At 42.3% G+C, this 13,206-nt stretch overlaps 1 protein-coding gene across 1 annotated transcript in view; it reads left to right on the forward strand.

Annotated features, from left to right (window-relative positions):
* The window catches only part of zcchc24 (zinc finger, CCHC domain containing 24), a 534,935-nt gene that overhangs the window by 268,250 nt on the left and 253,479 nt on the right, over positions 1-13,206 (forward strand). The gene's annotated exons all lie outside the window — the stretch shown is intronic.

Genomic DNA, 13,206 nt, shown 5'->3' on the forward strand with positions numbered 1-13,206 from the left:
GCAGACCATAGGGCTGCTGTGTCTCTCTCATTCGAGAGACATGACTGTTGGTGCATTAACCCAAGGGTCACCGCTCTTCAAGCAATGGGTGAGGTTGAGAAAGGAAGTCTTTCAGCCAGTGCAAGAATTGAACCCATGTTTTTGGTATCACTCTGCATCACCAACTAGTCATCCAACCAATTGAGCTAGCTGACCCCACACATTATGGGTAGTGTGAACAAAAGTATGAAGTGCCACAAATACTCAAAAGTCAGGCAGCATCTATGGGAGAGAACCAGGGTTAATGTTTCAAGTTGACTCTTTAGTAGGAGATCCTGGTCTTGTGAGTAGAATGTTTGCCTTTAAGCCAGAAGGTCACAAGCACACCCTAGGGGCCAGAGTACAGAAACAAATCTCATTACATTTTCCAGTTTGGGGTGAAAACAGGAAACAACATGGATATAGTCATGAATGTGCTGGAAAAAATTGTTTAATGTTTGCACAGGATGTGGGTGTTGCTGGAAAGATAAGTATTTGTTGCTGTTTCTTTATTGTGCATGACTGGGTGTTAGTGAGCCACTTTCCTGAACCATTGTAATTGACATGATGTAGGTAACCCCCCAGTGTGTTGTTAGGAAGGGAATTAGTGTTTTGATCCCACAATATTCATGGAGTAGCAATTATGGTTCCAAATCAGGATGGTGTGAAGTTTGAATGGAAACATGTTGTTGGTGTTCCCGTGCATCTGCTGCCCTGGTCCTTCCAGATAGTAGAAGTCATAGGATTGGAAAGTGCTGGTGACAGAGCTTTGGTGAATTGCTGCAAGTGCATTTATAGATGGTACACTCCAGCTATTATTATACTTTAGGGGAGTGAGTGAACGTTGAAAGTGGTAAATAATCCAGCAGTCAAGTAGTCTGTTTTGTCCTGGATGTTCTCGAATGTTCTTGTACTCAACCAGGCAAGAGGAGAATATTCCATCCCTCTCCTGACTTGTACCTCGAGGTGGAGGATATGACCTGAGTGGCGAAGCAAGAAAGTTTTCTCATTTCCCTCCTGAAAAAGCAGTGGTAGCTCTGACCTATACAGCTTCCCACAAGAACACTAGGTGGAAGTGAGAAAGGTCAAAGGCGAGGTTGTTCTACGTGAGAATAAGTTCAGCCAGGTGGAGGATGACAGAGACTGTACGATGAAGGCAAACAATAGGAACCAAGTAAAGCCAGTGGAATGTGGAAGTGGTGTTCAGTTCCAATAGAAAGATGCTTCTTCACCAAACAAACAACTCCGCCCTCGTCAACAGGTTTCGTGACGTAATTGTCAGATTGGATCGATCTGACAGAATGGAATGCCCACCTTTTGACGTATGTTAACATGCTAGCAATTATATAGCTCACTGATTTCAAACCTTTGTTGGGAGGCGTTGACATTTCTATACATTGAGACATGATTAAAAGAATGTCCTTGTTATTTTAAGCCTTACCCTGGGGTTAAATTTTTTTGTTAAGCAGATATTAAGAGAAATAAGCCAAAAGTGGGTATATGGAGTCCAGCCACATGATCTTATTGAGTGGTGGAACATGCGAGACGGGCTGAATGGTCTACTCCTGTTCCTGTTTCCAAAAGTGGAGAGTTTGGAGCCCAGGCTGGGTTGTGAAATGAAATCTTGGGGTTCTGGACTCTGAGCCAATATGGAGCCTCAAGTAAGTTATAACAGTTGTACTCCCCTGGACCCCTAGCCATGCAGCACTCCCCCTCCAACACCAACTCTTTCATTTCGCACTGAAGGCTCACAACAATGTTTAAATCTTAAAATTAAGTCACACGGAGAAAACGTTTGGGAAAACGCTGCCTTGCACAGTGCTGTGATCTTCATGTATGAACCCAGAACTCCTTTTGCCAGCAGAGCAGTGGCAATATTTTGACAACTTCTTCCATTTGCTGGCTGCCTATTCTGCACTGTGTGGCTTCTCAATGTAAGTAGGTGTCAGGTTACCTGGCAGAACCAAACCTTTTTCAAAGAAGCATTCTTGCACAAATTGGTCTCCAGGTGCTTGTATTGCTCGGCTGTAGATTATATCAACAAACCATCAGCGCGACACAGCTGTGTCTATGTAAATGGCAGTTGCTACATTTGCCATTATATTGTTTATCTCCACTTTTTCCTTCCTCAGAAAGTACTTCTGCTATTTTACACGCAGTGGCACTTGTTTGTCATCTTGCCCGTGATATTATTACTGTGTGCATATCATTTTATGGTACTGCTTAACCTAGAATTTATAAAATTTCTTGCACACCTCCTTGTGGAATGTACCTTTGAGGTCTGGAGCTGTTTCTGTGGCTCAGTGGTTAGCACTTCCGCCTCACAGCGTCAGGGACCTGGGTTCGATTCCACCCTCTGGCGACTGTCTGTGTGGAGTTTGCACATTCTTCCCTTGTCTGCGTGGGTTTCCTCCAGGTGCTCCGGTTTCCTCCCACAGTCCAAAGATGTGCAGGCTAGGTGGATTGGCCGTGCTAAATTGCCTATAGCGTTCAGGGATGTGCAGAATTAGGTGGGTTATAGAGGGATGGGTCTGGGTGGAATGCTCTGAGGGTCAGTGTGGATTTGTCGGGCGGAAAGGCCTGTTTCCACACTGTAGGGATTCTGTGATTTATCCTGAGCAGCTACGTGGCTCAGGACTCTGTGCTGTATGGGTTGTCCACACTGAGACCAACTTTATCTGCTGCTGAAGGATAACTTAAGCTCAAAGGAAGACGATCTGTGTGAAACTTACTGGTCTTCCAGTAGAAAGATTTGTCCTTGACCAACTATTGCAGACTGGCACCTTCCAAGTTCCAAGACACTCTGCTGAGGAATGCAGAAACGTTTGGGGGCACGGAGACACATTGGGGAAAGGATGCTGCCTAAAGTTTTTCAGCCTTTGTATTCCTAGGGAGGGGAATCTTTCAAACCCCTTGGTCTGAAAACCTAACATTGAATGTACATTATAACTGTCAACAGTATTGAAATTATGTTGAGGGACCTCAGAGTGGAAGATGGAGTGTGGCAAAAAGTATATTTCTATCGCACGTTTTTAATTTTCAATTTGAAATGGTTTGCCTTTGGGTATGCCTGAAGTGGCATATATACAGTGAATAATTTGTTTAGCTCAGTTGACTGGATGGCTGCCTTGCAATACATAGTAATGCCAACAGTGTGGGTTCAATTCCCCCACTGGCTGAGGTTACCATGAAGGAGTCTCCTTCTGAACCTCTCCCCTCACCTGAGATGTGGTGACCCTCAGGTTATACCACCACTAGTCGTCTCTCTCAAATGAGGTCCAGTAGGACTCTGGCAACTGTACTTTTACAGTCATATCATGGCACCCGAAAGAGGAAATGCTGTATGGAGACAAGTTGAACATTATTTATTCAAATTCTGAGAAAGGGTCGCTGGACCTGAAACATTAACTCTGATTTCTCTCCACAGATGCTGCCAGACCTGCTGAGCCTTTCCAGTCATTTCTATTTTTGTTTCTGAACATTAATTAATGTTCTTTAATTTTCAAGAGAAAATGTTTGGTAATGAACTCACACAAATGTTACTCCTTTATTTTTTGATATTAAAAGGTTGTTGGGAGGAGAAAAAGTTTTTTAAAAAAATGCACCTCACCTCAGGACAAGTGCTTTACTGCAAGTGATGTACTTTTGAAGTGTAGTCCCTCTGTAGTTTAGGAAACACTACAACCAAATTTCATGCAGCAAGCTCTCACAAATGCGATATATTAATGACATGTAATCAGGTCTTTTTATTTTTTGGCTGTTTCTTGAGAAATAAACTTTCAGTGCTCTGGATCAGTTCAGAAATTTTCGCTTTGGGGGCTGCAGCCAAACCCCTTTCCAAATTGCAGCGAGTTCAGTCAGTTTCCATGAAGTCATACGTTGGTTCTATTTGGAGAGAAATGTATGATTTCAAAATAGGGGCTTGTGTGATTCAATTAATCCTTGCCCTTAACCTCCTTCCTATGCACTACACTCGACCTTTGGCATCCTTATGCAGTGCCAACTTGCAATTATGAAAACGTGTGTTTCAGCTTGAAGCAACCAGTCTCTCTATGCTACTATTTTAAAAAAAAAGCAAAATGCTGCGAATGTTGGAAATATGAAATAAAAACAGAAAATGCTGGAGAAACCCCAGCAGATCTGACAGCATCTGTGGAGAGAGAAAGTGTTAATGTTTTGAGTCTAATCACAGCTCTGAAGAACAGAAAGTGTTGGAGAAATCCAGCGGATCTGGCAGCATCAAAGGAGAGAGAGAGAAAAGAGTTAATGTTTTGCATCCAACATGGCTGTTTTTCAGAACTGCTATTGGACTCAAAACATCTTTCTATCTCTCTCCATAGATGCTGCCAGATTTGCTGAGTTTCTCCAGCACATTCTGTTTTTATCTCTGTGCTACTAATTGGTGTAAAAGCTGACTCCTGGAAGAGATGTTTTTTTTCACCTTGCTTGCGGGTTTTTGGTGAGTGAGAAAGGGAAACAATGTCTTTTGTGGATTTCTTTCTGCAAGTATGACAGTTATCAAGACAACATGACCCCCTCAACTCTGACCTATTAATGTTGCCTGACTCCATGAATTCTGGTTAACAGCTGATTATTTTACCATTTGCAGAGAATGTTAATAATGGGCATTTATCTGAACAATATATCTGAATTCTTGAAGTCTGTAGATTTATTATGGAAAATAACAGGCCTGTTCCACAGTTGGGAGAAGAAAGCTCTTATAGTATGGTGGAAGGAGTAGGATGAACCTGATTGTACATAATGTCATTCACCAACTGAGACCATCCCAAAACAGTGTTTATTCCCAGCGCAGGAGCTAGGAGGACCCACAATACAAATGGCCACTTTACTCCATACATTTGTGCAGTATGTTCGACCTGTGATCTCATACTATTAGCATTAGACAGGCTGCAACCTGACGGGTAAAAGCTGCAAATTCTTGATGCACTTTTAAACAGTTAAACCCCAAGTTGTCTTTGCTGTATCTTAAGGCGATTATCTCTGAGAAATTGAGACTTTAATGCCAATGATTTGCTGTTAAGTATAGTCTGACTGATTTCAGCATGATTTAAAAATAACCTTCTGCCAGAAAATTAAAAGGAAAGTGCTGAGATTGAGTTTATGCAGGATTGAAAGGGCAGCCACTTAAGTGAGATCAGCGCTGACAGTGAAATAAATAAAGTCTATGAAAACACTGGGGAAAAGGATTAAGACCAAATCCAAACATGGTCACCACTTTTGAAAGCTACTCACTCAAGGGCTCCTCTCAAGTTTTCTTTCATTGCATTGGCCCTTATTTACATATTATTTCTAATACACAATGCATTACTGCTGGACACAAATTTAAAAGCCACACTGCAATGTTGCACATATGTATAAGGTGTGACCCTTAGCAGGTGGCCTTGCCACAATTACAGCCTTACTTTAAGGCCTCATCAGTGGACTTGAAAGATTCTGCGCATTATTTTGAACAGAGTAGGGGAATTATCCCTGGTGACTTCAACATTTACCACCCAAAATATTACCTAAAATCAGATTGTCTGGGTATTATTACTAGGCGTTTGTAGGAGCTTGCTGTGCACAATTTAGCTATCATGCTCCCCATGTTCCAAAGGGAACCATGTTTCACAAGTACTTTATTGGCCCACATCCTGAAGTCATGAAGGACACTTTAGAACTTCAGGTCTGTCTTTTGCTGGTTGTGCAGATGTGGTACAGAGACAGTCTGAGAAATGATTAACAGCTAAGGAGAAGAAAACTGAAATGTTGCATTGTCTAATTCTTTGCATGGATAGCTGTAGTCAGCTTGGAGTTTCCAATCATCCCTGTGCAACTTGGTTCACTTTTTAAACAATAAATTTGAATATTTGGCCATTATTTTATTTTTGCCCATTAGTGAAGGTGGCAGAGCAAGAAACCAAGTGAGAGACATGGGATTTTACAAAATTCTGGATCTCTCTGTTTCACAGCTTTGAGACACAACTGTTTCTTACAGCTGAATCAGAATCACCTCTACGTCACCTCCCATCATGTTGGAGTTGAGAGTTCAATTTGCTTATTACCCCTTTCTATTCATTAACCTACAGTGGTTTCTGGTCTATAATAGGTTTATTATATACATGTTCAAATCCCTCCATGGGCTCACCTTGCGCGAAGTCTGTAACGTCCTCTAGTCTTAGCAAACACTATGTTTCTCTCACTGGCTTGTACATGTTTCCCCTTCCTTCGCCCCACCATTGGTGCCTGTGCCTTTAGATATCCTGGCGCTGGGCTCTGGAATTTCCTCCTTCAGCTTTTCTTTTTCGCCATCTCCTTTTCCGAGCCACTGCATCTTTGACTGGGCTTCTTCTAGAAGTTTTAAACTGGGGAAGTTTAAAAGCAACTTTTCAAATTCATGACAAAAAGCAGTCCTGAATGTTGTCGTCTTTTAAAAAAAACTGTGGTTTAATTCGTTCCAACTACATTGCATGGCAAAGTGTCAACCTGAAAATTGTGTTCAATCAGATTATTTGTACATTCACTCTGCTAGTTTCTTTTTTAAATCCAGTAAGTACAATTTTATTGTGTATTTCTGAAGGAAGAAGACTGAGGGTTAAATAGCCAGGGGTGGTGCTAGCTGAGATGCTCTTGTAGGGATTTAGTTACGGACCTGATTGGCCAAATATGCTCCTTCTGTGCTGTCACCATTCTATGAAAGTTATTTGTTCTCTTAAGTAGTTTGTTAGAGGTTTATGCAGTGGTTTTGTGTTCTTTTGGCAGATGGATTTTGTGTGGTTAAATGTTGGATAATGCATGACCTCGCTGGCAAAAGTAAATGTCTGTAACATGAAGGGATCTCATTTTATGAATGGGTCTCCAGTGGAAGCGGTGGTAAAAGATTTGGTAGGAGTCATTCATAACAGGCTGAAAATATCATGTAAGAGGGAAACATTTGATTTACATGTTCAAACAAGTTATGCAGATCAAAAGGTTGGCCAATCCTGTCAACATATTTTGTCACATTTTAAACCCACACCTCAAAAAAGACTTGTGTATGTCAGCATGCTTTCCAAAGAGAAGACAAGGAAGGAACAAAATTCTAAAGCATAGCGCAATCAGCAATAAAGAATGGTCAATTAAAATACTTTTCTTTTAAAATACGTAAGACTGAAATAAGGAAACTACTAAACTTGGACCAGAGGCTATGTGTATGATCTATGCAGACTTTAGATGATAAATGTTAAAGTGCACTTTATTTCCATAGTTTAGTTAAGACAGAGATGGCAGTTGATCCAAAGTCTAGAGCCCTCTCTTTTTTAAAAAGGAAGCTGGATTGATGGGATGTGAAGAATTCCAATGGATTTGTTAGTTGAATGGAATGCACTGCAAGGGTCGTGTTTGGGTAAAGAGACTTCTTTTGATGGGTAGACCTGCCACATCCTGAGAGGTCATGCTTGGTCTAGAAGCTCTCAGGTAGATTTTCCACCTTGGGCCAAATTGAGAAAGTTCCACCTAAGTTTTGCCATATCGATTTGGTTTTAACTTTTTCTGTTAAAATTTATCTGTGTAACCACAAATGTAAAATCTTCTGTAGACCAAGGCAATTAGACAACAAGATAGAATTGGTTCCTTTTGCTTTCTTTGTGTTAACAAGTACTCCCTGATGTCGTGGATGGGAATAATTGCTATTTGCACGGGTGTGGATTTGGGGAAAAATAAACTGAGCTGTAAAAGGAGGTGTAAGGCTGGGCTGTGGGCAGTCAAAAGCTGGCAATTCCTCACTGCTCAGCAGCGCCATTGAGGAGAAGGTGGCTGCTGCCTGTAGTACACCCACCCAAGGCCTAGGATGGGTTGACCATTAAGACAGGTGTGAGTGACCAATGGCAGAAAGTGGGTCTTGGGGGAGAGTACTAGCTTCATGAGCAGTGAGGTGGCTCTCAGTGGGCTGTCCCCTTCCAGACACTGGGTCTCTGTCAAGCACTCAGTGCCTGCTCAAAAGGCATTCCATTTCCCAGCTCCCTCCTCCACAACCTCATTAAATTTTCCATCAAACCTGCGATGGGGCGAAGGCAGTAAAATCTCCCCCTTGGAGCAGGACATGAATCTTGAGTGTCTGAGGCAAAAGAGCTCCTGAACCATGATCGACACAATCCACACAATTCAGTTTCTTTGAACATTAAGTTATTTTTGTACTGATTGGAATGAGGCCGGCCAGATGAACCTCATAGAATGAGTTCCCAGATTGGGGATGGTAATCTGGTTGAATCTGGGAACTCTGGCTGACAGATATAAACAAGAGTGTTAGGGGCTCTGCTCACTCTAGGAGCTGGCTCTGAGCTAGTTGGGTCAGTGTCATGTGCTATGCATGTGTAGATGAAGGCTGACTCAGTAACGGGATACCAGTTTTCGTGGAGTTGTTTCACTTTTGCTAATGAAAAATGGTAGAGGTTGTAAAGCGGTTGGGATGAATCATTGATAATAGACTGAAAACATCGCATGAGAGAGGCATTTTATGACATGTGGGTTCCAGTAGCGTTAAAAAAAAATGAGTACGGTTTGAAGAGCCTGCCTGATCCCAGTGCAGAAGATGGATCTTGCATTGTTAACCTGGGGGCCTGGATTGTTTTGTGGGAGGCAGGGTTTTAGCTGAATTGAATATGCAGGTTTGGAGAGTAACTCACACTTGTTTTGAAACTGAATGTATGTGTTCATTTGTTGCCCATTTTCTGGCTGAGCAACTGTCAGTTTTGTTCTTTTAAATATATTGTTGCACAATGCAGTCTTTAAAGTGAATTGGCACACTTCTCCAGTAAACATTTCACCAATTTGTTGGTACTGTTTTGTTGTCTCTGCTCTCTTAATGATGTTTGAAGATCTTTTGCAAAACTGCATTGTTTCCTTATAACTCTCTCTTCATTTTCAGAAGACTCTTGAAAATGCATCCTGTGCTTTCAGTCCGTTTCCAACCCACCACCACGAACTTCCCATGCCCCCCGCCCCCACCACAAGAGCTTTCACGTCCATACCCTTAGGAAACTGATCCTTGATAAGGCAAGTTGTGTAACTGCCCACTGTAGCTGCAGTTTTCCCATAATCAGCTTCTGACTCAGATTACACATCATAGAATCATAGAATCCCTACAGTGTGGAAACAGGCCATTTGGCCCATACTTATGTATGACTATCCTGATGACAAATGCTATTTTAAACACAACAGTAACAAAATACAGTCGTGTATATATATTCGTCCTTCTCACTCCTTTTCTCTCTCTCATGCACACAAACATTTACTTTCTGTTCATGTTCCCCACATCAACCTTTGAGCCTCCTGCCTATTTCCATAGAGATCTCCATCACCCACATGTCTCCCCAACTCTACTTTCTCCCTCTCATTTCCTCAATCTCTAACCCACCCTTCGTGCTCTCTCTCTTTCCTTGCCCAGCTTCCCCCCCCCAACTCACTTTGTCCCACTCCCCTTCACTCTCTCGATCTCCTCCCAATGTCTTCCCACTGTCACACTCACTTCCACGCTCCATCCCCTCCATCTCCCTCTCTCTCTCCTGTTCTCTTTCCAGCCTGTACTGTCTCTCTGTTCATTCATGCCTCTCTCCAATGTCTCAATGCTTTTGCTTCTCTCTCTGTGCCTGCCTGCCTGTCTGTCTGTCTTTCTGTCTGTATCTCTCTCTGCAACTGTCTGTATCTTTCTCACCATTTCATTCCCTTTCCTCTCTCTGACATACACACAGCTCCTTGGAGGAATTGATTCATGCAGCTTATTTCGCTGACCTCTAAATACTCTCTAGGTCAAGAAGGATGCAGCATTACTCAATTTGCAATGAGTTGTGTCAGAATTTAGTGAGTTTTTCTTCCTAAAGGCTCCACTTTAGGACTTTTTACTATTTCACCACCACAAAAGGAATTAACATACTAAAAATAAGACAAAGAACTGAGAGTTCTGAAGAAGGGTCACTGGATTCAAACGTTGACTCTGTTTCTGTCTCCACAGACACTGCCAGACCTGTTGAGTTTCTCCAGCAATTTGTTCTTTTGCAGATTCATGCTGTGAATAATCAAAATTGAGAGAAATTTTCACTTAGATGATTGTACAGAGCAGAAGGAGACCATTCAGCCCATTGAGTCTACGACAGCTTTTTCAAAGAGCAGTAGAGTTTTTCCAACTCCCCAATCTTTGCTGTTTTTCACCCCCTTCAATCTACTTTTGAATATGTTTCCATCATGCTATTGGCCAGTGTGTTCCAAAGCCTAACCAGTCTGTTAGATTGGTGAGGAATCAGTAACCATTATTGGTCATTATTAGTGAATGGAACGATGAGTTCATTATGATCTGATAAACAGATGGTGACAAAACTGTACTTGTCATATAATCCTTCAAAGTCTACTCTATTAACTCACATTCTTACAGTTTCTTGACCTTTCCCGTGGTTTGCCATGGCAACAAGCTGCCTTTGGCACAAACACTGTTGTTAAGCAGCACATGTGGATTAACACAAGTTTGATTCAAGTCTAGTCCAAATTGTTAGGTGCGGAAGTCTTGCACTCGGTGCTGGCTGTTCAAGTGTTCTGCCTGAGGTGACTTAATGAAACTAGACTGAAGTTTTATCAATAGGTAAGAAAGAAATATTTGAATTTATATAGCATCTTTTGCAGCTTCAGGATGTTGTAACACATTTTGCATGCAGCTGTACGTTTGAGGCCTGGCCATTATGATACCAACCTGCGCACAGCAAGATGTCGCACATAGCATTGTGATAATGATCTGATAATCATAGCTGTTCATACAGGACTAAATCTTCTTGAGACAAAGTGGCATTAAAATAGTAATAGCAGTTTAAGGTGCATTGTTAGATAGATTAAATGGTGTTTCCAATAGAATAAACAGTGTATTTGACAAGGATTAGGGACTGAACATAAGGACATTCCTGGGTGTTTGGAGGGGGTACAACTTTCTTGAACTACAGATTGGCATCAAAATGCCAGTTTGTCTTAAGGGTCTAGTCCCGCACAAACACCTAAATTGTCAATTCATTATTCCATCGCAGTTTCTTACTGTGTGCAACTTGGTTATTATACTTCCTGCATCTCAAACAGTGACCACACTTCAAAAGTATAAGAGATAGTAAGAACTGCCGATGCTGGAGTCTGAGATAACAACGTGTGGAACTGGATGAACAGCTCCACACCTTTAAAAGTATAATCTGCCTATGAATCACCTTGAGACATCATGAAGTCATAAAAGGCACTATATAAATGTATGACTTTCTTCCACAACCATAGAAGCGGGATTGAGTTTTGCTAAAGCCACTTCAAAGCAAAACTCTTGAAAGTCAACAGTGAGCGAGACTTTTTCCCATCCCTCTAGGCTAGACTCCAACCATATCATTGAGTGAAATGGCTGTGTATGGATCCAGCGCTAAAGCTCATAAACTGAGCTGCAAGTTGAACTAATAGTAATCTACAATGGCCACTTTATGAAACAGCAGGTATGTGCAAGAAAGAGATGCAACGAAATATGCTGCCGTTCTAAACCTCCTGCTTCTTCCTCGACACCCTTACCCCCGTGTTTGTGGCTACGTTCCCACATACTGGTGAAGTCCAGCCCATACCGATATTGCATGTTTACACATCTCAGAGCTGTCCTTACACTCTTGCAAATGTGTTATAATCTTACAGTTTGTCACTCGTATTTGTTTAAGCTATTGCACAGTTGCACATTGAAGAAATCTTCCTTGCACCAAACAAACAGTTGTCTCAGCATTTATGGTCTCGTATTTAATCAACCTCCAATTCCTTCACTCCCTTCTGCTTTGTGGGAAAATCTGGAACTTTGGCTCATTACCAAGTTTCCAGTTGTAAGGCTGTTGGTTTAAAAAGAATTCAGGCTGTGATCCAGGCATGTGGGGTGGTACGGTGGTTCAGTGGTTAACACTGCTGCCTCACAGCACCAGGGACTCGGATTTGATTTCAGCCTCCGGTGTCTGTGTGGAGTTTACACATTCTCCCTGTGTCTGTGTGGGTTATCTTCGGGTGCTCTAGTTTCCTCCCACAGTTCAAAGATGTGCAGGTTAGGGTGGATTGGCCATGCTAAATTGTCCATAGCATCCAGGAATGTGCAGGCTAAGTGGGTTAGCCATGGAGAATGCAGGCTTACAGGGATAGGGAGGGGGGTGGTTCTGAGTGGGATCCTCTTCAGAGGGTCAGTGTGGGCTCAATGGCCTGCTTCCACACTAAGGATTCTACGATTCTACATGACGTGGATTTCTACGGACCATAGATTGGTTTTTGTTCCAACGCACTCCTGTCCAACTTGATCAGCTCCGATCCCAGATCTGATCTGACCACGTTGCCCGGTGAAGTGAATTGAATCAATTGGCCATTCAACTGGATAAAATGGGCGAAGCTCTTGATTCTGTTGGACCAGTTTTGGTTACAGCATTTTTTATTGAGTGGGTGGTATGTAGCTGTCCAAAGACATTGATCAAATTTCATTCTCTGCTACTTTAGCAGAGTGCCTTGTGATCAATTTGACAGCAATACTTGCATTTATATAATGTCATTAACATAGAAGGAATTCTCACCACAGTTCCACTCCCTCATAGCAGAGGCACCTGCGGGTGGTTTAATTTGAGGGTCACCAATGCTACAGGTGAGGGGAGAGGTTGAGAAGGAAGAACATTCATGGTGACAGTGTGGGAATTGAACCCACCCTGTTGGCCCACTCTGCATTGCAAACCAGCCATTCAGCTAACTGAGCTGCTAACACCGATAGCACAGTAACCCCCAAAACCTGGTTTATTTCCTGCATCAAAACAGTAAATATCCTTCATTCTGAGGAAGGGTCACCGGTCCTGAAACGTTAACTCTGTTTTCTCCTTCACCGATGCTGCCAGACTTGCTGGGCTTTTCCAGCAACTTTGTTTTAGTTCCTGATTTACAGCATCGGCAGTTCTTTCGGTTTTTAATATCCTTCATTAGCTGTACCGCTGTGGGATGTCTGGACAGTTTGGGACAGGCGCTATATAAATCCAAGTTATTTCTCCTTTTCCTTTTGAGACAGTTGTCGTAAGTAACTGCATTGCCAAGTTGTCTTTTTTTTTCAGATTTGAATTTGTTTTGCTTCTCAGGTTTAAAGGATGAGTTACCCAGGATACCCGCCAGCCCCAGGAGGATACCCGCCAGCCCCAGGAGGAT

The sequence above is a fragment of the Rhincodon typus genome, chromosome 34, assembly GCF_021869965.1.
Source record: "Rhincodon typus isolate 14 chromosome 34, sRhiTyp1.1, whole genome shotgun sequence".
NCBI classification, from domain to species: Eukaryota; Metazoa; Chordata; class Chondrichthyes; order Orectolobiformes; family Rhincodontidae; genus Rhincodon; species Rhincodon typus.